Raw genomic sequence first — 26,866 nt, forward strand, 5'->3', positions numbered from 1 at the left:
CAGAGTAACGGATGGAGGGTCCTGCCAGGAGGGGCAGGTGCTGCTGCTGGGAAGGATGTCCCCTTGGACTGTCCTCTCTGAGAGCCACTAAGCCTAAGCAGCCGCCTGGCCTGGCCCAGCCCACGGCCCACCTCCACATATCTTCCCTAAGAAGAACCTGCCAAATGTCAACCAGAGTTCTGTTGAGACCAGGCTTCAGTTACCATTGTGTTCCCAGCACCCAACACCAAACAGGCCACACACAGTCTGTGCTCAACAAATATTTGTTGCATGAAGCAATGATTAATGCACTTGCAGCAAACACCCTTCCTCAGAGAACTTTCATGACAGGACCAACATGAGATGCATCCTTGGTCACTTTATAAACGAATGTCTTAATTATGGCACACTCATCATGCACCATCACTGAGCTATAGTTGCTCGAGCTGGAAAGACTCTTAGATATTGGCTAATCTGACCATTTCCTCTTCCACATAAGAAATCAGATGGATTCCACCAAGCAGGGAAAGTCCTCATTACTTACCAAAAGAGGACCTTAGTAACCTGAAGGCAAATGATGTCCATGAGCTAGCATAAAGGACCACAGAAAATCCAGCTAGATCTGCTGATGGTCTTTGGTAAGAGGTTTTTTTCCCAAGTCTTCAGGTTGTAAGTCCCTGTCTTATCGTAAATTCTACACGGTTAGAGAGTATATTCATAGGTGAGAAAGAGATCAGCTTGGAATTTTTGTTTTGTTTTAGGTTATAAAGATTTACCTAGCATCAAGCAATTCTTTTTTTTTTTTTTACTCTTTTTTTTAAAGATTTATTTATTTTAGATAGAGAGCATGAGTGGGAAGAGGGGCAGAGGGAGAGGGAGACAGAGAGGAGCTGACTCCTCACTGAGCGTGAAGCTGTACTGAGGCTCAATCTCACTACCCTGAGATCATGACCTGAGCCAAAATCAAGAGTAGGTCACTAAAAAAAAAAAAAAAAAAAAAGAGTAGGTCACTTAATGGACTAAGCCATTCAGGCACCCCTAAATTTCTTTTAAGCTTACTGTTTATGAATAGCTGTTAAGTGTAGGTGCTCTGATAGGTACTTCAGAGGGATCCAAAGGTGAATTCAATATCCTAGCCCCTCGAGGCTCTTGATTTCATGAGAGGCCAGACAAGTGATCCTGACACATCCTGACACAGGGTAGACCAGGGCACCCACTATGACTGAGGAACAAGGTTCAGAGAGCAAAGTAGAGGGATGTGAGCGCAACAGGTAGAGGGGGAAGGCATGACCAGGTTTGAAGGGTGGATGGCATGTGAAGGAATCCGCATTAGCTAACGCAAGGGATGGAGGGGAGTATTTTTTATTTTGCACCAACTGTGTTGGGCACTTTACAAGTATAAGCGTTTACTACTCACAGCAAGCCAGGGAATTAGGTGCTTCCATTTTCTCTTCCTTGGGGAGACGAATAATGTGCCAAGTGAGGGTCAAGATTATATAACAATATGGGGCAAAGCCAGGATTTAAACCCCTGAGTGGCTGCCTCCAATGTCAGTGCTTTTTCTACCTCAGGAGGCTGTCTCCCAGGGAGGAGGGAGAGGGCCAGGCATACTCCAGGGACATTAGCTCAGTGCAGCTGGGTCCTGGGGACACGGGGAGGTACCCCACTTAGGAGGATGAAGGAAATGCTAGGGACAGGAGGGAGGCAAGGCACAGGACAAAAGCCGGGCTTTGTGACTCATTGTCCCTTAAAGCAAAAGAAATCGGGGTGAGGACGCCTGGGTGGCTCAGTGATTAAGTCTCTACCTTCGACCCAGGTCGTGACCCTGGAGTCCCAGGTTCGAGCTCCAGGTCAGGCTCCCTGTAGGGAGCCTGCTTCTCCCTCTGCCTGCATCTCTGCCTCTGTGTGTGTGTGTGTGTGTGTGTGTGTGTGTGTGTGTGTGTGTCTCTTGTGAATAAATAAATAAAATTAAAAAAAAAAAAAGAAAGAAAGAAATCGGAGTGAGTCTCAGGACTCAGAGCCAAGGGGAAATGAGGGCTGAAGTGAGAAGAGGTGACAGTGGAGCAGGGGGGCAGAGAGAGAAGAGGGGACACAGTCAGGGGCACAGAGGGAGGGCCTAGCCTTGGAAAGCATCCCCCCACCCCCCACCCCCACCCCCCATGCCTGCCCAGAGCGGGAGGAGAGGGAAAGGCCGGGGAGGGGATCCCTGTACACAGGCCAAGGGAAGACAGGGTCCCCGAGCACAAGGCGGGTTTGGGGGGGGACAGAAGCGGGGAGCAGGGCGGCAGGGACTCGGAACAGCTGTCGCTGCCACGTGATAGGGAGCTAAAAACAGAGCGAAGGGAAGCTGGCCCGGGCAGGAGTCCGAGGGGGGGCTCGGTGGGGGGGTCGGCCTCTCCTGGGGCAGGCGGGAGTTCGGGACCCAGCGGGGGCATGCATGGAAGGGACCTGGGTGCCTCTGAGACGGGGGCCCAGGTGGCTCGCCAGGACGCAGGGAGGGAACAGGTGCCACCGGTGTGTCCAGAACACCCCGGAGAGGCCCGGCCGCGGGGCCCCAGGGCAGGCCCGGAGCAGCCGGTGGGCATGAGCCCAAGAGGCACTGAAGGCCCTGGGAGGGGGGGGTGCAGAGGGCGCCCCAGAGGTGGGGCTGGCACGGTGCAGCCTCCTGCAGGGGGAGCAGGCTGGGGGAATCTGGGTGCCCATGGCAGGGTGCCCGAGGGATGCCTAGCACCGTCCACACGGCCGAGAAAGGTAGGGCAGGTCGAATGGGCCCCGGAGAGGCCGCGCCAAGCAGAGGGTGCACGGCAGGAAACCACACAGTACAAGGGGAGGCGAGGGGCAGTGAGGGGGTGCAGGGGGAAGGGGCAGTGGCCTGGGGTGCAGGAGGCCAGCCGCAGGGCTGAGCTTCAGATTGAGAACATGTCCACTTGCCTCCGTCTACCTGGTGTCCAGAGCTCAACCAGGAGAGCCTGGGGGCCCAGCAGCCCTAGACACCCTAGACCCGCACCCACTCACCCCCATGGCTGGCTTCTTCATCCACCCCTGCTCCAGGCCCACCTGGACCAAGCTCTGCTGCCTGGCCCAGCTTCACCTCCTTGACTTGAGAACGGGTTTGACTCCCCCTGGCTTGACCTCGGGGCTCCCTTCAACACAGCTCTAGACTCGCCGAGGACACCCACACCACCCTGCCCGCCCCCGTCCACTGCAAGAGAACGTCCACTAATGGCTAACGTTTGGTAGCGCTCAGGACATGCCAGGTACGGGCTCGAGGAGGCCTTGCGGGTCCTTTCGTTCCATCGTGACTCCGTTTATGACATTTCCACCAAAAACTGTCCCACTGCTGCTTGAATACCCCTAGAGCCTGGAAACTCACTCCCCACGACACAATCCATCCTGCTGCTAAATGGCTCCGTTGGAAACTTCCCATTGCTGAATCCCTGTTCTTTCCTTCACAGTCATGCAAAACAAACCACATTCCTTTTCTGTCTGATAGGAATCTGAAGACACCCATCATATTCCAACAAAGCTGCCTCCTTTAAAGGAGAAATAGGTTCAATTCTCTATACCTCTTCTTAGGTTCCCGCACCATCCCGCCCGTGCCACTGGAGATATGCTCCCCAGCGTAATAAATGGCTAACACTTCTAAAATACTAACCCTGTGGCAGCCAGTGCCCAAGCCCTTGGTATGTGTTTTTTACCTTTTGGATTAGCTCGATGATTCCTCGCACCAACACTGTGTGCTCTTGTTGGCACCAGTATTATTCCCTCTGTGCAGATGAGGAGACTGAGGCAGAAAGCGGCATATAACCTGCCCCAGGCTAATTCCAGGAGCAGCAGAGCCAACAGCTAATTCCAGGCCATTGGATGTGCTCATAACCCTCTGCCAGCAACTCTCAAATTTGGCAGCCACTGCAATGACCTCGGGAAGTTCTAAAAACTCTTGAGCCTGGGATCCACCCCTGAAGATTCTGCTGTTATTGGGCTGTGCGTTATCTGGGCATCTGGACGTTGCAAACGTGTCCAGGTGATGCCAGCGGGGGGCCAGAATTGACAATCTCTGCTCTAAGACTGTGGCACCCGAGGGCGGTTTGGCCACTGCAGGGTGGACTCGTATTATAGGGAAATGATGGAAATTTCCAAGTTCCCGTCATGAAGGATAACACAGGGACGAGCCCAGACGTGGGTGACGAGAGCCAGCCTTGCAGGAAGGCTAAGTAAACAGTCATTCAGCTGGTGTGAGTTTGGAGGCACTGGGAGCCCCCCCCCCAAAAAAAAAGAAAGGAAAAAAAAAGACAAGCATAAGAAGACACGAAAACCTCTCCTGATGGGGGACACTTGGCTTCGGGGGCTTCCTCTGGGAAGGACATGGACCCGTCATGAAGCCCACCTTGGGCACAAAGTGACTGCTCCCTCCACAGTTGCCAAAAGCACAACCTCCTGACCTTCCTTCAAGAGCTGGAGGCCAGAGAGAGGCTGGTGGTCCTTCCTAGCCCCCACTCTCCCGTACTGATTTCATGAATTTGCTCCAGAAAGCACTGGCTAAGGAAAAGCCTGACCGTGGTCTCCGGTCCCCACCGACCAGGGACTCAGGGGACAGGGACACTCGGATCCGGCTTCCTCTGCACCGGGGCTCCCCTTCCCCACCACTCTTCTCCTTCCTGTCCCTCCCCTGGGACTCTTCCCTGACCCCAAACTCGGATCATTGCTTTTATAGCATGAAAGGGTTTCATTGGTTGAAGACTGGCCTCCAGATGTTCTCTGGTTGTTGCTGGAAACTTCCATGGCTTTCCGTTCCTTGGCCTTGCTCTTGGCGGTGTGGGCCACTGCATTGAGGGCACAGGATGGGGGCCTGAACCCTGAGCCACGTGCAGGGGAGCGGCTGCCTTTCCCTCCCTCCTGCTTCCCCCACTCCTAACCGGAGCCATCTCTGCAAACCCCAGACAGCCATGGCAACCTGAGTCTGAATAAAAGAGAAACTACCCTCACCCTCAAGCCCTATTAATATTTAATGCAAACATCTGAATGCAAATTGACTTCACTTTTGTTTTATTCCTTTTTCTCCGCATCCCTCCCTAAGGTAGGTGGGGTGGGCCAGGTGCATCCCTCTGCTGGAAGCGTGCAGGCAGGACTGAATACGGGTGGAGCAGATTCTCCTGCTCCAGATTCCATATTTTTAGAATATTTCCACATGAGAATGCATCTCAGGGACACTGACTCTCTGTGGAGGTCACAGTGACTTGTGGGAGTCTCAACCCCTGTTGAGGAATTATGCAAACAGGGATAGAATATTAGTAGCCTGGAAGCCCCTAGAAATAATCTGCCCCCAAAACCTGTAAATCCTCTTTTTCTACAGCTAAGAAACAGCAGATGGTTCAGCAGACAGCTTTATTCCCAGCCCTCCACAGTCTATGAACCAGGTTATTTCCTGGTCTGGGTCGCAAGACTGTGGTTCACGGGGCTTAAAAGGGGGGTATTCAGTTTTTAAAGGAGCGCGAGAGAGGCAGATGTTGATATAGACATATTGAATTGCTTGGGTGGCAAAAGAATAAGTAGGTGCTTGAGGAATAAGAACACTGAACAGATGTGAAGTATTTATTAGTGAGTTACTTAAATTTCTTGGGCCTGGCTAGAGGCGATATTCTTGCAGAGACAACAAAGAAGTAGCTCCAGGCAAAGGCCTGTTGACTGATGGTGCTTACTTTTGGTGTTTCTCTGTGTGTGTGTGTGTGTGTGTGTGTGTGTGTGTGTGTGTGTGTGTATTTGTGCCTGCACAAACACACAGATTTAGGAGCTAAGTGTAGATCTTCTCACATGAGGGATGTGTGTTTGAAGAACCCGTGTATGTAGGGAACAGGGGCCAGAGACCAGATCCAATACCAGGGTTCTTCCTACATCCTCGCTGAACATCTAGGAGGACGAAGATGCAATAATTCCTTGGGAACAGCTTTCTAGATTTATAGGGGATGGGTCTCCAGAGGAAAGGGATTTAGCATAGCCAAGGTCACACAGCTGTGGAGAGAATCCCCACCCACTGCCCTTGTATTCCGATGTGCTCAGGCCTTCGCAGGCGGGGGGGTCACCCACTGGCACAAGCCTGGGATCCCAGGCTCGTGGTGGAGGAAGGACCTCACTTGCCAACGGTCCGTCAGAACCTTCCACAGCAACACCGAGCTAGGAAAACAAAACCGGGCAAAGAGAGAGAAGGCCGGGAGAAGGACAAAATAAGGCAGAGGTAAAGTGATTCTTTTTTTCTAGATTCTAGATTGTTGGATGTAGATTTTTTTTTCTAGGTTCTAGATTGTTGGATCTAGAAGCTCATCTTTAAATTAGAAAATATAATCAGTGACAAAGGCAACTTCTGCAAGTAGGAACTTTATGTACATTCTGGATACTTTTTAAATTTTATTTTATTTTTTATTTAAAGTCAATTAATTAACATGAATGTATTATTGGTTTCAGAGGTAGAGCTCAGTGATTCATCAGTCTTATATAAGATCCAGTGCTCGTTCCATCCATCATTCCATCCTCCTTAATGCCTATCACCCAATTACCCCCGTCCCCTACATCCCTCCCCTCCAGCGACCCTCATTCTTGATACTTTTTAATGGGAAGTGAAGGAGAGAAAATAAAACCCAAACACCTTGACTTAAAACCATAGTAGAAGTGTTTTCTTTGCGGACATGTGCAAAATATGAGCATTACAATGGAAATGAAATGTCTGGAAAAGGAGGCTCTATAAGGAGGATAGATGCCATTTCTTTCCAGGGGAGACTTGTCCTACAGCAAGACCAGCTGATGGGGCGCCTGACTCAAGTCCTGAGAATTGTGGAAACAAACAGCAGATGTGAATCCTTGGTGGGGACCTATCTCCTCTCTGGTGTAGTGGAATCACACCAGGTCACTGGACATTATTTGGAATTCTATATTATTAATGCCCTGCATCACCTCCATAGGTCATTGTAAGAAATTCATGAAGATGGAAGGCTCCAAGGAGAATTTTAAGTTTCTCACATGAAGATAGTGTGAGAAATACGTGATGATAATCAGAAAAATAATTGTGGCTGGGAAGAAAAGGGACGGGAATCACATGTGCCTTGAAATTGTTTTCCCCACGATATTTATGTATAAATAAATATATTTATTTGAACACAAAAGGTATCCTTTTTGGAATGCCTTTTTTTTTTTTTTTTTTTTTTTTGGAATGCCTATTTTAAAAGGAAAATTCACCCAGTTCCTTCTGGCTGGTACAGATGCCCAGAAGATACTGGGATTCTCAACCCAGAAGACCAGCACTGTCAGAGGTGTGTCCGAATCTGGAAGCAGGGTGTGTGACAAAGAGTGTGTAATTTGCACATTTGTCAACAGCAAGGACGTTTTAAAAGGTGTTAAAAAAAAAAAAAGAAAAGAAAAGAAAACAAATAATCCCACCAATTTAAAGCCTGGCTATTTAAAGCCTGGTCGAGCCCAGCAGTGTTCCCATCTTCTATAGGACCTAGTTCAGAGGGGGAAATCTCAGGCCCCTCTCAGACCTAGAGCAGCAGAATCTGGGATTTATCAGGATCCCCTGGGGTGATTCATATGCACATGAAAGTTTGAGAAACTTTGAAGACCCTTTGCTGTGTGTAGCCAACAAATTCCTCCCAAAGCCCACCACCGGGTGTTGGAAAAGGAGTTTCATTATCAACTAGGATATTGGAGGTTTGGGGGGCGGAGGGAACAGCTGACAAAAGCCAAGTGGCTTTTCCTGGCAGCGCCTCCTGAAATAAGCTGCCATCCCCCTTTTTTGTATTGTGCACGTCCTAATTACTCTAGCTACTTTGCACTAACATTTCTGACAATTCAATCAGACCTTTGTTATTTTCTCTTAAACTTTAGGATGTGACATTTGGCCAGCATTTCTTAGCTACTGTGAACACAAGTGCCTTTAATCTCTCCCTATAGAGGACACCTCTACACACTGTGACAAATTTATAATCAGTGGGGTTGGCTTCGTCACTTATTATCCTGTGACCCCATTTACATGTGTTAACGGGGCCCACCTGAGAATCCTTTCAGGGCTGTATAATGACATGTCCTAGCTGGTTTGCTGGACTCCTTCCCTATTTGGGGACATTTCTAATCCCCCATTCTTAAAAATGGTACTGTGAATTGCTGTGCACGTTACTGACTCCCCCCCTCCCCTTTCATGTTATTTCCTGGGGATATATTTACAAGGGGATAAAGCATGGTTCCTAATTCCAAGGATCTTCCATGAGACTGTGTGGGGCAGATGTGCAGGGTCACACAGTTGGACAAGGGCTGGACAGGTGAGCAGTAGATGCTGGACACTCTGCCCTCCAGGCGCACTCACCCCCCCTCTCCGTCCTGCTCTGAGCTCCAGGCTGCTGGCCATTCACAGTCCTACTCTTGCCTCCTGGTGTCCACGGTGCTGATGAGCAGGAGACTCCAGCGGGAGATGGGAGAATGAGGAGAGGAAGGACACCCTCCCTGCCAGGCCACAGGGTGTCAGCCCGTGTGCACCTCTACCAAGCTTCTGTTGGGAGTCTTCTCTGCACCCCAGGAACCCCTTCTTTTCTTTCTTCCTTCAGGCAGAGCTGGTTATGGTTTCCTTGTGCTAGCCTGGAGTGCTCCACCTTCCTCTGTTGGCTTTCCGTCACCCTGCCTACACCTTTGTAAATGATCTGTCCCCACAGTCTCCTCCCTGACCTGCTTAGACTGCACCTTCTGTTTGCAACCAGGAGCATAAGTGATAAGCCAGGGTGCTGTGGGGCCACTGACAGGGACTCTAACCAATGCAGGGTGGGCATACGGCAGATTTGCCAGAATGTGTGCTAAGCTGGAACCTCAAGGCAAGGACAAGTTCGGGGTGGGCAGTGGGGCGCAGGAGGCAGAGGACACATCAAGCATGAAACAGGAAAAGTGAGGAGAACTGGTGTTCCCCAGATCCTCAGAGAGATTCAGGATGGTTGAGGCATGGGAAGACACGCAGCGGGGGAGCAAGGTGGTCTCACATACTTCTGTAAATTAGGCCATGTCTGTAAGAACTTCATGCAGCTATTCAATGCTGTGTTCACAAAGACATTTTTTAAGATTTTATTTATTTATTCATGAGAGACACAGAGAGAGAGAGGCAGAGACACAGGCAGAGGGAGAAGCAGGCTCCTCGCAGGAAGCCCGATGTGGGACTTGATCCTGGGACCTCGGGATCACGCCCTGAGCAGAAGGCAGATGCTCAACCACTGAGCCACCCAGGCGTCCCTCACAAAGACTTTTTAATGACCTAATTAACATCCATTCAACAAATAAGCTCCTTGTGCATCTGCCAGGCATTGTGCTAGGTACCAGAGATGGTGGGAACACAGAGCTCCTGATTCCATACCTGAATCACACCAGAAAATGCCTATGACATGACAATAGTGAAGAAGGCAATGAAATTGCTTATCTACATAGATTCCATATGATCGCAAATCACAGGGGAAAAAACCAGGAGAAAATACACTAACAAGCCAATTGTAGTTATCTTTAGGGAACAGAATTATTAGTTGTTCTTATTTTTTTCTTTATATTTTTCTTTGTTTTCCAGGTCAGATTTTTTTTTTGTCAATGTTTTGTTTTTTAAATAAGGATTATTTTTAAAATGATAATTAAAAAACAAAATTTTTTAAAATTATTTTTAAAATTTTCCTTCAGATAATTCTCTCTTTATAAAAGATGAAAGCATCTAATAATAATTGGGAAATACTGTTTTGTGTGTCTTATTCAAAGTTTTCAGCCAGTGTATTATTCACAGGTGCCTCTGAAACTCTGTCTTCAAGACAAACCAAAAGAAGACAAGGAAACAAGTTCTTGGGTTTTTAAGAAGGTGCGGTAAGCCAAGGGGATTAATTGGACGACCCGCATCTGCTTCTCAAGCTCCATTTCCTACTACCTCATTCACCTGGGCGGGCCCATGACTTCAGCTGGTATCTGCTCCACAAGTTTCTCCCCAAAGTCTGGTGAGGGATCTTACCCGCTTCCACCCTCAACTCCACCCTTGTCGTTCAGGCTCACGTTGACATTTTGATTGATGACAGCTGGCAATCTGCTTTCCTCACCCTGCTTTTACTTCCTGGACTCTACTTGAGCACTCCCCCATCTCCTTCAGGAATGACACACTCACCTCCACCCCTCATTGTAAGGCCCTGGTTTCCGTCTTGCTGTGTGCCCTGCCCCATGATGTATAAGTGACTTCTCCAAGCTGACACCCTCCAGGGCCTCCAGAGGATACAGCAGGTCATCCAAGTTTGACATCCATTGAGAACTGTGGAATTTTCATTGCCAGCTGATAGCAACAATTTTTTTTTAAGATGTTATTTATTTATTCATGAGAGATACAGAGAGAGAGAGAGACAGAGATGTAGGCAGAGGGAGAAGCAGGCTCCATGGAGGGAGCCCGATGTAAGACTCCATCCCGGGACTCCAGGATCCAAAGGCAGATGCTCAACCACTGAGCCACCCAGGTGCCCCCAATAGCAACAATTTTTAAAGAGGGGCTCTTAAAAGAACCATCTGATGATGGTCACCAGAGAGGAAGGGAGTGGGGGGATGGATGAAATAGGGGGCAGGATTAAGGAGGGCACTTGTCATGAGCACCGAGTGATGTAGGGAAGGGTTGAATCACTATATTGTACACCTGAAACTAATTTAGCACTATGCACTAACTGGAATTAAAATAAAAACTTTAAAAATAACAAAATGTAAAAAATAAAATAAAGTGGGACTCTTAATGAGAGGCTTATTTGAAGAGGGGCAAATACTACTAATGTTAGAGAAAAACAGGCAGTTGATAAAATTCAGGAGCTATTCCTAATTTTTTTAAGTGTGATAAAAACCTGTTTACCAAAAGCCAATGATAGACATTAAACTAAGCAAATACCAAAGCTACTCCATTCAAATTTGGACTAAGACATACAATACACATGCCTCCCTCATCAAAATTATTCAGTTTACTTTTACGAGTTCTCGCTGATGTGATAAAACAAGAAAATTAAGGAGAATAACTATTAGAAGAAATAAGAATATATACAATGATTGTATACTTAGAACACCAAGAGTCAAATTTTAAAACCTATTATAGATACTAGAATTTGACAAGGTAGCTACATATAACAAATGCACAGAAGTCAAAAGCTCTTAATTATTCTACCAATAACCAGTTTAAAACAGAAATGGAGTTGCAGGATATAAGATGACTATACAAAAATCAATCTATATATTGCCTATATACCAGCAATGAATAAGTGAAACTGGGAATTAAAAACACAGTACCATTTATATTAGCACCCCAAGAATGAAATATTTAGGTATAAATCTAACAAAAGATATAAAAGATCTATATGAGGAAAACTACAAAACTCTGGTAAACCAAAGCAAAAAATAACTAAATAAATGGAAAGATATCCCATGCTCATGAATAGGAAGACTCAATATTGTCAAAATGTTAGTTCTTCCCAATTTGATCTATAGGTTCAATACAATCCCAATCAAAATCCCAGTAAATTATTTTGTGCTTAACGAAATGGATTCTAAAGTTTATATGAAGAATCAAAAGACCCAGAATAGCCAACACTATATTAAAGGAAGAGAACAAAAATAGATGATTGACACTTCCCAACTTCAAGATTTACCTAAAGCCACAGTAATCAAAATGTGTGGCACTGGCGAAAGAATAGACAAATAGGGATCTCTGGGTGGCTCAGTGGTTTGGTGCCTGCCTTGGGCTCGGGTCATGATCCTGGAGTCCTGGGATCGAGTCCCACATCGGGCTCCCTACATGGAGCCTGCTTTTCCCTCTGCCTGCCTCTGCTCTCTCTCTCTCTGTCTCTCATGAATAAATAAATAAAATCTTTAAAAAAAATAGACAAATAGATCAACAGCATAGAGAGCCTAGAAATAAACCCACATAAATATAGTCAACTGACCTTTGACAAAGGAGCAAAGACATCCAATAGAATAAGGACAGTCTTTTCAACAAATGGTGCTGGACCAACTAGACATCACAAGCAAAAAAAAACAAAACAAACAAACAAACAAAAAACCCTAGACCTTATATCCCTCATAAAAACAAATTCAAAATAGATCCCAGACATAAATGTAAAATGCAAAACTATAAAATTCCTAAAAGATAACATAAAACTAGATGACCTTGGACATGATTGGATGACTCTTTAGATACAGCACCAAAGGCATGATCCATGAAAGAATTGATACACTAGACTTTATTAAAATTAAAATCTCTGGCTCTGCAAAAGAGTGTCAAGAGAAGGAGAAAACAAGCCACAGACTGGGAACAAATATTTGCAAAAGACGTATCTGATAAAGGACTGTTAACCAAAATACACAAAGAACTCTTAAAACTCAGCAATAAGAAAACAAACAACCTGGTTTAAAAACGAGGCAAAGACCTTAATGGACACTTCACCAGTGAAATTATCTACATGGGAAATAAGCATATGAAGACATGCTCCACATCATGTCATTAGGGAAATGCAAATCAAAACAGTAACCTAGTAGACTGGTCAAAATTCAGAACATTGACAATACCAAATGCTGGTAGGATGTGGAGCAAGAAGAATTCTCATTTGTTGCAGGTAGAGATATAGAATAATATAGCTACTTAAACTTTGGAAGACACTCTAGCAGTTTCTTACAGAAGTAAACATACTCAAAAAAAAATAAATAAGTAAACATACTCTTATAATCCAGCAATTACACTCCTTGATATCTACCAAAATGAGTTGAGGATATACACGTACACAAAAACCTGCACATGGATGTTTGTAGCAGCTTTTTTCATAATTGTCAAAATTTGGAAGCAACCAAGATGTCCTTCAGTAGGTGAATGGAAAAATAAACTCTGGTCCATCCAGACAATGGAATATTATTCAGCACTAAAACGAAATGAGCTATCAAGCCATGAAAAGACACAGAGAAACTTTGGATGCATATTACTAAATGAAAGAAGCCAATCTGAAAAGTCTACATCTTATATGATTCCAACACTATGATATTCTTGAAAGGTATCACTGGAAACAGTAGTACTAGATATAGTAAAAGGATCAGGAATTGCCAAGTAGGGGAGGGATGACTGGCGGAGCACAGATTTTTAGGGCAGTGAAAATACTCTGTATGATACTATAATGATGCCTCCATGTCATTAGACATTTGCCCAAACCCACAGAATGCACAATACCAGGAGCGAACCCTAAAGTAAACTATGGACTTTGAGTGATGATGATACGTCAGTGCAGGTTCATCAATCACAACAAAAGTCCCACTCTGGTGGGGGATGTTGATCATGGAGGAGGCTGTGCATGTATGGGGGCAGAGTATATCCGTAATCTCTGTGCCTTCCTCTCAAATTTGCTGTGAACCTAAAACTTCTCTAAAATAAATAAATGCTCAGTAGGTTAAGCATCTGCCTTTGGGTCAGGCCCTGATCTCCAGGTCCTGGGATGGAGCCCCATGTCGGGCTTCCCGCTCAGGGAAGAGCCTGCTTCTCCCTCTCCCTTCACCCCTTCCCCTGCTCCTGCTCTCTCTCTGTCAAATAAATAAATAAATAAATAAATAAATAAATAAATAAATAAAATATATAATATAAAATAAATAAATATACAAAATCTTAAGGAAATAGAAAAGTCATCTTATTCATAATAGAAGAGAAAACACAGGTATCTTTGAATAAATGTAATAAGAAACATATGCAGTTTAAACTAAGTAAGCCATGGAATTTTACTGAAAGATAAAACAAAATGATCCTGGATGGGAAAACAATGAAATAAAATGTATCTTCCGAAATTAGTATAATGATTTATTAAAAATACTAATCAGAACACTAAGAAAATGTTTACATGCTAGATAAGATCATCTTAACATTTCTATGAAGAATACATGTACAGAACCCCGCCAAAGACGGTTTGAAACAAATGGTAAGGGAGCTTGTCCTTCCATGTATTAAAATTAATGATTAAAACCATGATAAACACTGTAGAATTAGCATAAGAACAATGCCAAATAGACAAATAGATCAATGTAAAAGAACAGAGAAAAAAAAAATGAACAGAGACCCCAGAAGCAGAGACAAGCGTGTACAGGAACTTTAACTATATGATAAAGAAAATATATTAAATCAATCCAATATCAATAATGGATTATTTCATAAATGATGTTGGTATAACTGGAAAGCATCTAGAAAACAAATTAATTAAATGCCCCTTTCTCCATATCATATTAAAAAATAAATTCTGGGCAGCCCAGGTGGCTCAGCGGTTTAGCGCTGCCTTCGGCCCAGGGCATGATCCTGGGGATCCGGGATCGAGTCCCATATCAGGCTCCCTGCATGGAGCCTGCTTCTCCCTCTGCCTGTGTCTCTGCCTCTCTCTCCCTTTGTGTCTCTCATGAATGAATAAATAAAATCTTAAAAAAAAATCCAAGACAGAATAAGAATTATACCATCAAAAATAAACAATAAAAGTTTTAGAATCAAATACTTACAGGGTAAGTTTGCTTGAAATAGAGAAGGTGTTAGGCAAAGCAAAAATCTCAAAAGTGAAAAAAGAAAGATTGAGAGATCTGACTGCAAATATTTTGCCATGGCATCTGCATCACCGAAGACATCACGAAGTCAAAAGATGAACAGACACTGGAAGAAAATACTTGTTATCATTTTGACAGCCTTGGAGTTAATGTCACTAATTTTTTTAGTCATATAAGTTAACAATAAAAATAGAAGCAACCAAAAAATATGAAAAATAACATATAAGCACACAGTCACATGAGAAAAAATGCAAATGACTGATAGTTTACAGAAAAAATGCTCAGTCTCACTAGTGATCAGAGAATTCTAAATGGAGACAATAATGAGATAACTGACAAGCTGGAGCAGCATCAGTATTTGTAAGAATGTGAAGAAATGGGCATTCTTAAGCATAGTTGGTGGTCGTGTGAATTTCTCTGCTTTTGGAAAATTAAACTGTTTCAACATATGTTAAAGTTAAATTTGGGCATATCCCGCAATCTCACTTCAAGACACATACTCTGCAGAAATAAAAACTTCCGTACTTATACACAGGATTTTTGGTGGCAGTATTATCTATAACAGTAAAAAATAAAAAAATAAAAAAAAGAGAAACAATTGAAAAGTCTATCCACAAGAATAAATAAATCATAGCAAATTTTTGCATATATTATGCAACTCAAATGATTTAAGTCTCAATACATAGATCTGGGAAGATTTCCATGATATATTGCTAAGTGAAAAACAAATTGCAAAAACAATAAGTAAAATATGACTCCACTGCTTTAATATAAAACAATCTGGCATATGATTTGCACTTCCATATAATCAGAAATCAAAAGGATTCACCTCCAATTCTGTGATGATAGGAGAGAAGCCAGAAGAAGAGGGATAAGTTTTTTGCCCTGCTCTGTATTGTTTACAACTGTCTCAGTCAATATGTGGTCCTTTTATAATAATAAAAACAAATTATAAAAGGCCTAGAGAATTGTGTGCCAGGTAGAAAGAGGACACAATGGTTTTTGTTTGTTTGTTTTTGGTTCTTGTTTTTTTTTTTTTTGTTTTTTTTTTTCACAATGGTTTTTATACCAGTGGCACAAAGCCACAGCAAAGGTGGAGGCTAGATCCAGCTCTGGTGTGGGGAGAGAGAGGACCTGAAAGCCACCAAGTTGCTGTGAGGCTTCTGACCTAGAGATTGGAAGTGTGTTCCCTGAGTTAGTGCCCCACACAGCGCCAGGCCACCAGGCCACTAGACCACCAGTCCCAAATGCACAAATAGCTCCCAGGTCTGCAGGGCAGGGAAGGTGACCCCAGACCAGCACTTGAGATTCTGTTCTTCACTTCAAGGTCACTCCTTCACCCCCAAGGTCACACTGTGAGACCCTTGGTTTGGCTTCCAAGTCTACCTTTCCCTTAACCTCTTTAAAGAAAAATTAAGGGGAACCCTGGGTGGCGCAGCGGTTTGGCGCCTGCCTTTGGCCCAGGGCGTGATCCTGGAGACCCGGGATCGAGTCCCACGTCGGGCTCCCGGCGCATGGAGCCTGCTTCTCCCTCTGCCTGTGTCTCTGCCTCTCTCTCTCTCTCTCTCTCTGTGACTATCATAAAATAAAAATTTAAAAAAAAAAATAAAGAAAGAAAAATTAAGGGATGCCTGGGTGGCTCAGCAGTTGAGCATCTGCCTTTGGCTCAAGTCATGATCCCAGGTTCTGGGATAGAGTCCCCATTGGGCTCCCCTCAGGGAGCCTGCTTTTCTCCCTCTGTCTATGTGTCTGCCTCTCTCTCTGTGTGTCTCTCATGAATAAATAAATAAAATTAGGAAGAAGAAGGAAAAAAGAAAGAAAGAAGAAAGAAAGAAAGAAGAAAGAAAGAAAGAAAGAAAGAAAGAAAGAAAGAAAGAAAGAAAGAAGAAGCAAGACAGACTACAGTAACCACCTCACTCCCGCCCTCACCTACGAATCAAGACCATCCCCTACACGCACTCACCCGTCCCTCACGACCTCCATACCGGCCCGTCCACCATCACTGCCCTTCCTTCCCTTCCCTTCCGTAAGGAAGAAAGGAAGGAAGATTCAACCTGGGGCAGTTGGCTGGCTCAGTTGGTCGAGCATGTGACTCTTGACCTTGGGATCATGAGTTCGAGCCCCACACTGGGTGTAGAGATGACTTAAATAAAATATCTTTTTTTAAAAAGAAAGAAAAATAAAACCTTAGGCTCTTATAAACTACCCTAATAAACTCAAACTCATGCTATGAAATTCCTTTGGAGAAATAAATAATTAATGCCTTGAGACTTGGAAACATTTTGTTTACTCAAAGCTGTGTGTTAGTTAATAGACCTTTGGCTTATCCTTGACTTGTTTGAGGACTTGCCGGTTAACCTACTGTAGACATGGCTACTCATAAACTGAGGAGGGAGGTCAGAATTCACAACAGGACTCACTTAAAAATCGCCATGTATGTATATATGGCGATTTACCTCACTTGATTATCCATTTGTTAAATTTTAATTAAAGGGAAATCTGAGACTCACACAAAGAGAGGAGCCTTTTATGGAGACTTCCATCTGGGGAGCAGATTTACGAGGCCTCTTGAGATCCAGAATAACTTAACTGTGATGAAGCACAAGGCAAGACTACCCCTCCTCCTCCATCCCAACAAACTGAGCGTGTAGGGCACGGAGAACTGCAAAGCAGAAAGATCCCCAGATGGAAGGGTTCATGAGGCATTATGGTTGAGGCCTGAATAAAGTCAAACTTTTTAGAGTGAGTTCAATAGAACTATTCTTTATGAACTGATATCTTTCTTTTTCTTTTCTTTTTCTTTTTTCTTTCTTTTTTTTTTTTTTTAAGACTTCTCAACCAGGCGGCTGCTTGGGGCTTTGGAAGCTCAATCTGAAATACAGGGAGGGAAGTGACAGAGAGTGATGCAGCAGGGCAGCTGCCAGTCTCAAGTGAACATGTGCACAATGTTATAAAGGAGCAGAAGAGCTGGGAGCCCCACATCGCGCAGGAATGGGTCACTCCACTCTCCACAAACCACGTGTTGGCAAGCAAACAGAAAGATCAATAGCTCGGTGTGCCCTGAAGAGGAATTAAAAGTAGACAATTTGGGACTCCTGGGTGGCTCAGTCAGTTAAGCGTCTGCCTTCAGCTCAGGTCATGATTCTGAGGTCCTGGGATTGAGTCCCACATCCTGCTCACTGCTCGCAGGGAGTCTGCTTCTCCCTCTCCCGGTCCCTCGGACCCTCCTCTCTGCTGTGCTCTCACTTGCTCTCTCCCTCTCAAATCAATAAATTCAAAAATCTTTTTAAAAATTTAAAAAGTGGGGGCACCTGGGAGGCTCAGGTGGTTAAGCCTCTGCCTTCGGCTCAGGTCATGATCCCAGGATTCTGGGATCAAGCCCTGCATCAGCTCCCTGCTCAGAGGGGAGTCTGCTTCTCCCTCTCCCTCTGCCCATCCCCCCACCACCTTGTTCATGCTTGCTCTGTCACTCTCTCAAATAAATAAATAAAATCTTAAAAAAAAATTTAAAAAGTGGACATTTTAATAGCAAGATTCAAAGCAGGATTCTCTCTCAAATCAATAAATTTAAGAATCTTTTTAAAAATTTTAAAAGTAGACAATTTAATAGCAAGATTCAAAGTAGCTTTTCCCACAAGCTTATCATCAGAAACATTTTTCTAATCATTTTTTTCTTGGCTTTACAATAGAGTAATGAAAGAGGACCCCCAAATCCTAGTCTGGGATACTGGAAAGAGTATGAATTCTCAAAACGAACAATGACACAGATGTGAAAATAAGCAGACAAGATTGAAATCTGCAGCAGCGTTATTCCCAACAGCCAGAAGGTGAGAACAACGTAAGCTCCCATCAGCTGATGAACAGAAAAACAAAATGTGATTTGTACATACAACAAAATACAATTCAGCCTACAAAAGGAAGGAACTTCTCTAGCACAGGCTACAACTTGGGTGAATCTTGAGGGCATGATGTTCAGGAACTAAGCCAGCCACAAAAAGGACAAATACTAGATGATTCCACTTATAAGAGGTCCCTATAGTAGTCTAAATCGTAGAGCAGAAAGTAGCATCGTGGTTACCAGGGGCTGGGAAAAGAAGAGAAATAAGGAATTAGTGTTTAATGGCTACCAAGTTGGGGATGATGAAATAGTTCTGGAGATGGATGGTGGTGATGGTCAAAATGAACGTGAATGTACCTGATCCCACTGACCCGTATGCTCAAAATTAGTGAAAATGGTATTTTTTAGCACAATTAAAAAAATAAAATAAAACAGGCAAGGCTACATTCTTCATGAATTCACCAAGCCCGGCTAACGCTTCTCTCCCAGGCTCAGGACATGTGTGCGAGTAAACCTTAACATCAAGAAAACAGAATGAATGATCCAATTCAGGTTGCCTCCCTGCTGCCAAACACCTCAATGAAAATGGAAGAAGTCAGCACACTCAGTTATTTAAATATCTCTCTCAAGGTCCAGAGTCCCAAAGACAGAATATATGCTCCAAAATCTGACTTTCCTTCTGCACTAACTTAACATCCCCACTCTCATCACATTTTCCTGTGGCCAAAAAACACGTTTGCAAATAATCAATTCAAACGTTTTCAGGATCGCCCGCTCGTACTGTATTCAGTATAACCTTGACCCCAAGCACCTTCAGAAGACACCACACTGTAGCTTCTCTGAGCCTTCCTACTCTTCCTTCTGAGAGAATGTGCCAGGTGAAGACAGGCTTCCTTCATTCAGGCGACAAGGAAAACCCAGCAAGAGACCGAGAAGGGAAGTCTCTGCCGAGGGTGATGCACTTGGTCAACAGTAAAGTTAAAAATCAACCCAGTTCTCCAGAACTTTCAGTGCATGAAACAGCACCTGGTGGTGTGGGGTAGTAGGAAAAGCCAGACAAAGGTGCATTTTAATCCTAACTCTGCCACGGAATTTAATTATGTGATCTTGAGCCACAGCAAGGGTCTGAACCTTGTACGCTCGGACGTCAAGTGGGGGAAATAATTGTAGCTTCACGGGGCCGAGTTCTCAGTGGAGGAGCCTGGGGGAGGGAGGCTCCCCTCTCACCCTCCCCGCACCTTTGCAGAGTCCTGCGGGGGGTGGAGGAGCAGATCACAGTTGACACTTTTTCATTGCCTCTAGTAGTTATAATACATTCTGCAGCCAACAGAGGATCATTATCATTGTAGCTTTGGGAGGATTTAATAAGGAAAAACCTTGAGCTCATCTGGCAAAGTACCTAAGATGCAGTCAATATTATTAATATTAGCTTCCCACTGGTCTCTAAACAAAGTGCTTTCGAATTAAGTCCCTTCGGATCAAGGTCTATAATTCTTTTTGCATCCCTTGAAATCTTTGCCTTCAAAACTCCTACATATAAAACACGGAGCTTTGCCTTTTCCAGGTCTGCATATGTTCTCTGTGATATTTCCTGATTCCTGAGCATCTTCTACGTGCAAGGGAGGTGGGCCTGGCACACTGCTGTTGCTTTCTGAGGCTGTGGAAACTAGACCCGGAGCAAAAGGACTTGTTTCCCCCGGGGGTTGGGGCGGGGGGACAGGTAAACCCAGGTGAGTGGATGTGGCCCAGCCCCTAGCCAAGCAAGTGGAAGACTGAGGGCTGAAATGACCCCAGATCTGGGGGAAGAAGGACCTGGGAGCTTGTCCACTGGCTCTTTTGTAGCCATAACTCATATTTCCTTTGCATTCTTGGGCGGCTCAGAAGTAAGCCAAACTGAGAGAACGTTACCCCAATTTAACTCCAAACCTAACTTCTCTGGGTCTCCATTTCTTTGTCTGTAAAATAGAAGAAGAAAAAAAAAAACTTGCAGAGGTTTGTGAATAGTAACTGAGGCAAAGCAGGTAACACAAGGCTTAGCAATTGCTCAATGCGTAATAATAAATAATATTACGCAGGAATAAGGCTCAGGCTTGCTGCTCACAGTAATGATGCCTACCATCTCTTGAGCATTTGCTAGATGAAAGGTACTGTGCTAAAGGTTCTATATACATATATATCAATCATACATTTTCTCTTAAGTCTCACGGTAACTGTATGTTTTCATAGATGAAAACCCTGGGTGTGGACAGGTGAAGTGCCCTGTGGAAAGCCACAGAGGGAGTGATGAGCGGTGCCCGGACTTGAAGCCACGACAGCATAGCACCTGGGCAAGAAATTTAATCCACACTTACTAAGTGAGTATATAACAGTGATGCCCAGTTTGTCTCCCTCCCAAAGCGTGAGGGTCCCCTGGGGTGATGTCTGTCTAAGAAGGTGGCCAAGGACAAGGTGAAGTCGTTATTAAAAAGCACGATCCTGCTTAGAAATAGCTCAGTCCAGAGGAAAACACAAATCACTATAACCCAGTGTAGGAAACCATCCTCCACGAGAGTGGTACCACTGCTGGACAAAGGGACTTGAAAAGAATACATTTAGGGGCGCCTGGGTGGTGCAGCTGGCTAAGCAACTGCCTTCAGCTCAGGTCATGATCTCAGGGTCCTGGGATCAAGCTCCGAGGTGGGCTCCCTGCTCAGTGCGGAGTCTGCTTCTCCCTCTCCCTCTGCTCATGCTCTGTCTCTTTAACTCAAATGAATAAATTTAAAAATAAAAAAATAAACAATAAAAGAATACATTTACTTTGCCATTAGTGCATTTCGGTAGGAGAGGCTGTACGAGAAATAGCTACGACATACACACATGACCTCTTTGTACTTGCTTTGAATGATGTTGCATTCAGACAACTGGGCCTCCGGAACGAGTTGCCATTTACCTACAGGACAGCGAGGCGCTCACCAGGACTGCCTCGTGAAGGCCCCTCCTGCTCCTGGCAGCCCTGGGAATGGGAAGCCTGGTAAAGGCAGAGGCTGGAATGTCTAATCCGGTGTCAGACTGAGGAGGGGCCTCCAAGACTCCAGGGTCCCTTCCCTCCCCCTGCCTCCAGCCAACACTCGCCACCCCTGATTGGGATGGCAGCTCGGCGGCCCTTCAGCCTCTATTGGAATATTCTCCAAGGACTCACCACCCACAGGCACCCCCTCCTTCTATCACTATGCTGTGGCTTCTGATGAAACACTAGGTAAGACCCTCGGGCAGGAGTCTTCTTTGAAGTGGCTTTAGAAGTATGTTCACAGATGAGGTGCTTTTGCCAGCACTTGGGAGTTTACAAGTGAGAATGGAATTCTCTTCATTTGAAAACAGGGCCTGATGCGTGTGTTATGTGTGAGGGCCCCTTCTCCATGCAGACATGGTGGTTTTGTGGTCTGCTGCATGTGGATCCATCTGCACTTGCCCCCTATGGCCTTGGTCAGTCCGTCACTGACATTCATCCCACAGCTGAAGCCTGCAGACCCTTCCCTGCAAGCCCAGCCCAGCCATGGTAGCCAGGAGCAGGACAGACCCCAGGCAGGAGGGGTTTAGGGGTGGTTAGCCCAATCACCTGGCACGTATTGCCATGTCCCTCTACCCTATCCAGCGCCACCTCACCCTTCGCCCAGCTATGGTCTTGTGGGCTGCTCCAGATACCACACACTTACCCTTTCAGGTCTGGAAAATGAAATCTCATCTCACTCTCTGGAAATCCTGGAAACTTCTGGAAACCTGCCCAGGTATGCTAGTTCTTCTCAAATTCCCCTAGGACAGGGGGTCTGCTTTGCTTTTGCAAGGTATGGTGCGTGCTACTCTGAGGACCTGCCATGCCCTCTGGCAGCCCCAACACCTGCTCTGCACCAGATCGCCTCACCACCTTGGTCTCGGTTTGCTAGACTAGCCTGAGAGGCGGACTGTGACCCCACCCTTGTGCCCATCCTCAAACTAGGTCTTCATCCTTAAGAATTCTTAAGTATAATGCACAGGAGGAGAATGCCAAGGAGTGGAGCTGTACACAGGAAGGAGAGAGCAGTACGGGTCACGGCAGTATGGCGGAGCCACAGTTGCAGCAGATGCAAGGGCCAGTCGCAGGCAGCAAGAGACCAGAAGCGGAGAGAGGTGGAGGGCCATAAAGGTAGGAGGTTGTACAGGGTGCAGGGCTCCCAGCACCCTCTCCATTTTCAAGGGGGAGAACTATTGCTATAGTAACACTAGACCTTGAAGAGCATCCCTGTCCTCCTTGGGGCCTATGGAAATGTTCCCCACCTCTCTTCTTTCTCTGGGTCCTCTCCCCCAAACGCCCATCCCCTGAGGCAATGCACCTTGGGCTCCTCTCTTCCCCAAACTAATTCAGCAATGAGCCCTTCCAGGGAGTTGGGTCCATCCCTGAGACACGGTTGAGCCCATCCCACTGTGTCCATTGAGTCACTCCCAGGCCTGTCCTCAAAGCAAGGCAACTTGAGGCCCTCACCAGCTTCCGGAAATATCAGGATCCCCAGAATAGGAAGACCCGAGCTCTGCAGCTGCCCCAGCCTCTTCAGGAGAGTTATGTCATTCCCTCTGTGGTTATTTCCTTATCTATAAGCCTAAAGTGAGAGAATCTTCTTCACATACTCACAGGGATGCTGAAAGGCCAAATGAGGTAACAGAAGGGCGAGTTGTTTGAAAGACCAGCAACTGCAGACAAGTGGAAGGAAGCATGACATTTGTGATCACTCACTGGCCACCAGTCAGTAGGGAGTGCTGGTCCACCCATGCGGGCATCACGCTCTGTGAATCTCCTTCCCACCTGTCCTTCCTCCTGCCCTCTCTGGGGCTCCTGTCCAGTCCACCCCACCCTGGCACGTGCAAGTTCTTCTGCAGCTGCCTTTTTTGGATAGTAACCCCTGCTCTACTTCATCAGGGCAAGATCCCAAACCTCATTTCTCATGGCATCCCTTTTGCAGAAGCTGACCTTTCCCCAGAAAAGTCTCACTTCCCTGGGGTCATCACCATCACTCCAAGAGCCAGCAACTTCTCCCAGTCGCAGTGGATTCAAAGGTGAACAAGAGGACAAGGATTCAGACTTTGCCAATTTATACCCCCCACTGAGCCCATCAAATTGCTACCTTTTGCCTCTTTTAAACTTTCACTCCCTGGACTTTATCACACAAGGCACTAGGATTCAACAGCCTGCTCTGGCCCTCACTGACCTCGTTGACCTTCAGGGGATCTGTGGCCAGGGGACTGCTCCAGTATTTCTCAAAGCGGGGCCCTGGGACTGGCAATATCAGAATCATCTGGGAATTTGTTGGAGATGCGTATTCTCAGGCCCCACCCCAGACCTCCTAAAACTCTGGGGGTGGGGCATACTCTGGGTCCGAAAAGCCCCTCAGGTGATTCTGATGCTCATTCAAGTTTGGCAAACCCTGGCCTAAATCATGATCTTTCTCATCTCCCGGACTGCAGGGAGTCCATCCATATGCCTTCTCGGCTTGCACTTAGGGCACAGTTGGAGACATCCCCCTTCAGGGAACAGAGGATCTCATCCACTGCTGACTGAGGAAGGGCCAGCAGCGAGTTGGCTCTAATGCCACCTGCTCAGCCTCTCTCCCCACCCCTTGGCTGATTCCCTATAACGGTGTGTCCAGATGCCCATCCCTGTCTCTAAGCTCCTATTCCTACTCACCCTCCCTTTCGGTAATAACAAAGTTCTTTCCTGTCCTGGAGAAGGCTGCTGGAATCCAAAAGATCTCGCTCTGTGCTTGGAGTCAGACCTGGGCTCACCACTTACAGGTGTGTGGTCTGAGGAAATTAGTTAAGTGTGGAGCAGGTGTAAAGTATTGGGCTGGGAGCCCCGAAAGGATCACCAAACATCGCTTTTCAGAGCCCCTCTTGGCCCCTCTTCCCTTCTCTTAATCTCTAAGTCCTTGTCTGCATAATGAGGACAGCAAGATCTACCCAATAATGAGCCTCATATCATAATTCAGATGCAAAACAAGAAGGTCAACATGAAAGCACTTTGTAAACCTTATGCCTTGCTAACCAAAATGTGGTCCGGCAGCAGCAGCTTCCCCTGGGAGCGTGCTGGAAATACAGACCGTCAGGCCCCAGCCAGCCCTACTGAGTCAGAACTCGTAGTATAATAAGATCCCCAGGGGATTCATCTGCACATTAGAGTCTGAGAAATGTGAAGAAAAGAACTAGGAAAATACATGACATTACATATTATTATTATTTTCAATTTCTCCATCAGCCCTCTCTTCTTCTCCACCTCCACCAAAAATACTGCCCCCTCCCCTAAGCCCAAAGTGGTTATTCTTAAACAGCTGGCACATTAGAATCTCCCAGACCCACCTGGGTTGAACCCCAGGCCAGTTGGAGAAAGGTCCAAATCAGTATTTTTTTTTTTAAGATTTATTTATTTATTTATGATAGACATAGAGAGGCAGAGACACAGGAGGAGTGAGAAGCAGGCTCCATGCAGGGAGCCCGACGTGGGACTCGATCCCGGGACTCCAGGATTCCTCCCTGGGCCAAAGGCAGGCACTAAACCACTGAGCCACCCAGGGATCCCCAAATCAGTATATTTTTAAATTCCCCAGGTGACTGATGCAGGACTGGGGGTGAAACTCCCACAAGCCACCCACACTGCTGTTCCATGGCCTCCACTGTGTCATCTCCTGGGGAGCTTTGCTGCCATTCTGTTTGCCTGACCTCTTCTCCTCAGAACTGTACCTCTCTGCCCCTCCACCCACTGCCCAGGCCCCACCTCACCCCCTGAGCTCCCCTTGCCATGCCCAGTGCCTTGCTTGCTTTTCCCTTTGGCTCCATCACCGTGCCCTGTAGCTTTCACTTCACCAGAGTTTAAAATACTCACTGACGTGGATGTTTAACCTTACACGTGGACAAAGCCCCCCAGCAGGATGCAAAGTCTGCCCTTGATCCGATCCTCCTTCCACCTATCACTCCACCCTGCTCTCTTTACTAGCCAATTCCACAAACTCAAGGTCTCCACCTGCAGCCTCCATCTTCCTCAAAAGTGTGACACCCCACTCCAAGTCAGAAAGCCTCTCTGCCACCTTGCCACCTCCCTGAGGCAGTCTCGCAGGGCAGCCTATAGGCTACACTGAAGAACTCTGGCAAGAAATGGTTTGTTGTTAAGAGTTCATTGCTATTGGGTAAACAAGGGAGGATTCTTCAAGGGACTTCCAGTATCCATGAAACAATAGATCAAAGAGGAGCCCAAATATGCCAAGGGAGGCCAAAAAAAGAAGAAAGGGTTGGTTGTGTCCCACCTGGGAAACACCTGCCCTAGGAGTAGGGATCTGAAGGGACCTTTCTCTTTCCATAGCAAAGGAGCTAGAAGGGGACCCTGTCTGGACCTGAAGCACAAGCCAGACAGAGAAAAGCATACTTTCTTTTCTAGGGAACATGGAGTAAAGCCCATGGACTGGCCTCTGGAGCTGAACAAAGGAGTTAGGAACTCGTTGCTCTCAGACTCATTGCCGAGTCCAGACAAAGCTGTACGGACAATCGCCGCCCTGTGTTGTACCCTCACACACACATACCTGCAGCCTGCAGGTGGTGTTGAATTCGAGAAGCCAGACTTGAAAATAAACCATTGTCCACTCCTCGTAAGCCCTTCAATTATTCACTCATCAAATCTGTGATCAATGCCTTCTCTGTGCTCATTGAGAGAAACACACACAGTCACAACACAGCCCCTGATCTGAGGACCCAAAATCTTAAGAGGAAGAGCAAAACAAACAGATTACAAAGTGATGCCAGTGATTTAAAAAATAAAATAAAATAAGTAACCAGTGTTGTGAGACACCGGGGAGGGACCCATCTGTGGGGTCAGGAGATAAGGCAAGGTTTATGGTCCTGAGGCCACCAAAGGCTCCAGGATGAAAGCAGGGACTCCCGCCTTAGGAAATGTGATCTTTTTCACCTCTTTTTCGCCTTCCACGCACAGTTCACTTCCCTGAAGTTGGGAAATGAAAGGCTACCATTTTTTAAATGTTTTACTTAAATTAGTTAACATATACTATATTATTAGTTTCAGGGGTGGAATTTAGTGATTCATCAGCTGCATACAACACCCAGTGTGCATTACATCACGCACCTTCCTTAATGCCCATCGCTCAGGTACCCCACCTCCCCACCCACCTCCAGTAACCCTCAGTTTCCTATAGTAACCAGTCTCTTATGGTTTGCTTCCTTCCCTATCTTCATCTTATTTTATTTTTCCTTCCCTTTAGCTAGGTTCATCTGTTTTGTTTCCTAAATTTTGCATATGAGTGAAATCATATGGTATTTGTCTTTCTCTAACTGATTTCTTTCACTTAGCATAATAGCCTCTAGTTCCATCCACATCACTGCAAATGGCAAGATTGTATTCTATTTATGGCTGAATAAAATTCCATTGGGTATTTATATATACACCACATATCCTTGATGCACTCGTCC

General features: G+C 45.8%; 1 long non-coding RNA gene across 12 annotated transcripts; it reads left to right on the plus strand.

Annotated features, from left to right (window-relative positions):
* Positions 1–6,058: 6,058 nt before the first annotated feature.
* LOC102155572 lies at positions 6,059–26,469 on the plus strand. Of its 12 annotated transcripts, none has more exons than XR_005384283.1 (10): positions 6,059–6,211; positions 9,770–9,974; positions 18,243–18,380; positions 20,618–20,745; positions 21,288–21,626; positions 22,092–22,155; positions 22,402–22,550; positions 23,036–23,455; positions 23,900–25,546; positions 25,824–26,469. It is a non-coding gene; the product is annotated as an uncharacterized LOC102155572 (long non-coding RNA). The 12 variants fall into 12 exon arrangements; XR_005384278.1 differs by having other exon boundaries at positions 23,900–24,035; positions 24,128–26,468; XR_005384284.1 differs by having other exon boundaries at positions 22,365–22,550; positions 23,900–26,468.
* Positions 26,470–26,866: the final 397 nt, after the last annotated feature.

This window comes from Canis lupus, chromosome 35, assembly GCF_011100685.1.
Source record: "Canis lupus familiaris isolate Mischka breed German Shepherd chromosome 35, alternate assembly UU_Cfam_GSD_1.0, whole genome shotgun sequence".
NCBI lineage: Eukaryota > Metazoa > Chordata > Mammalia > Carnivora > Canidae > Canis > Canis lupus.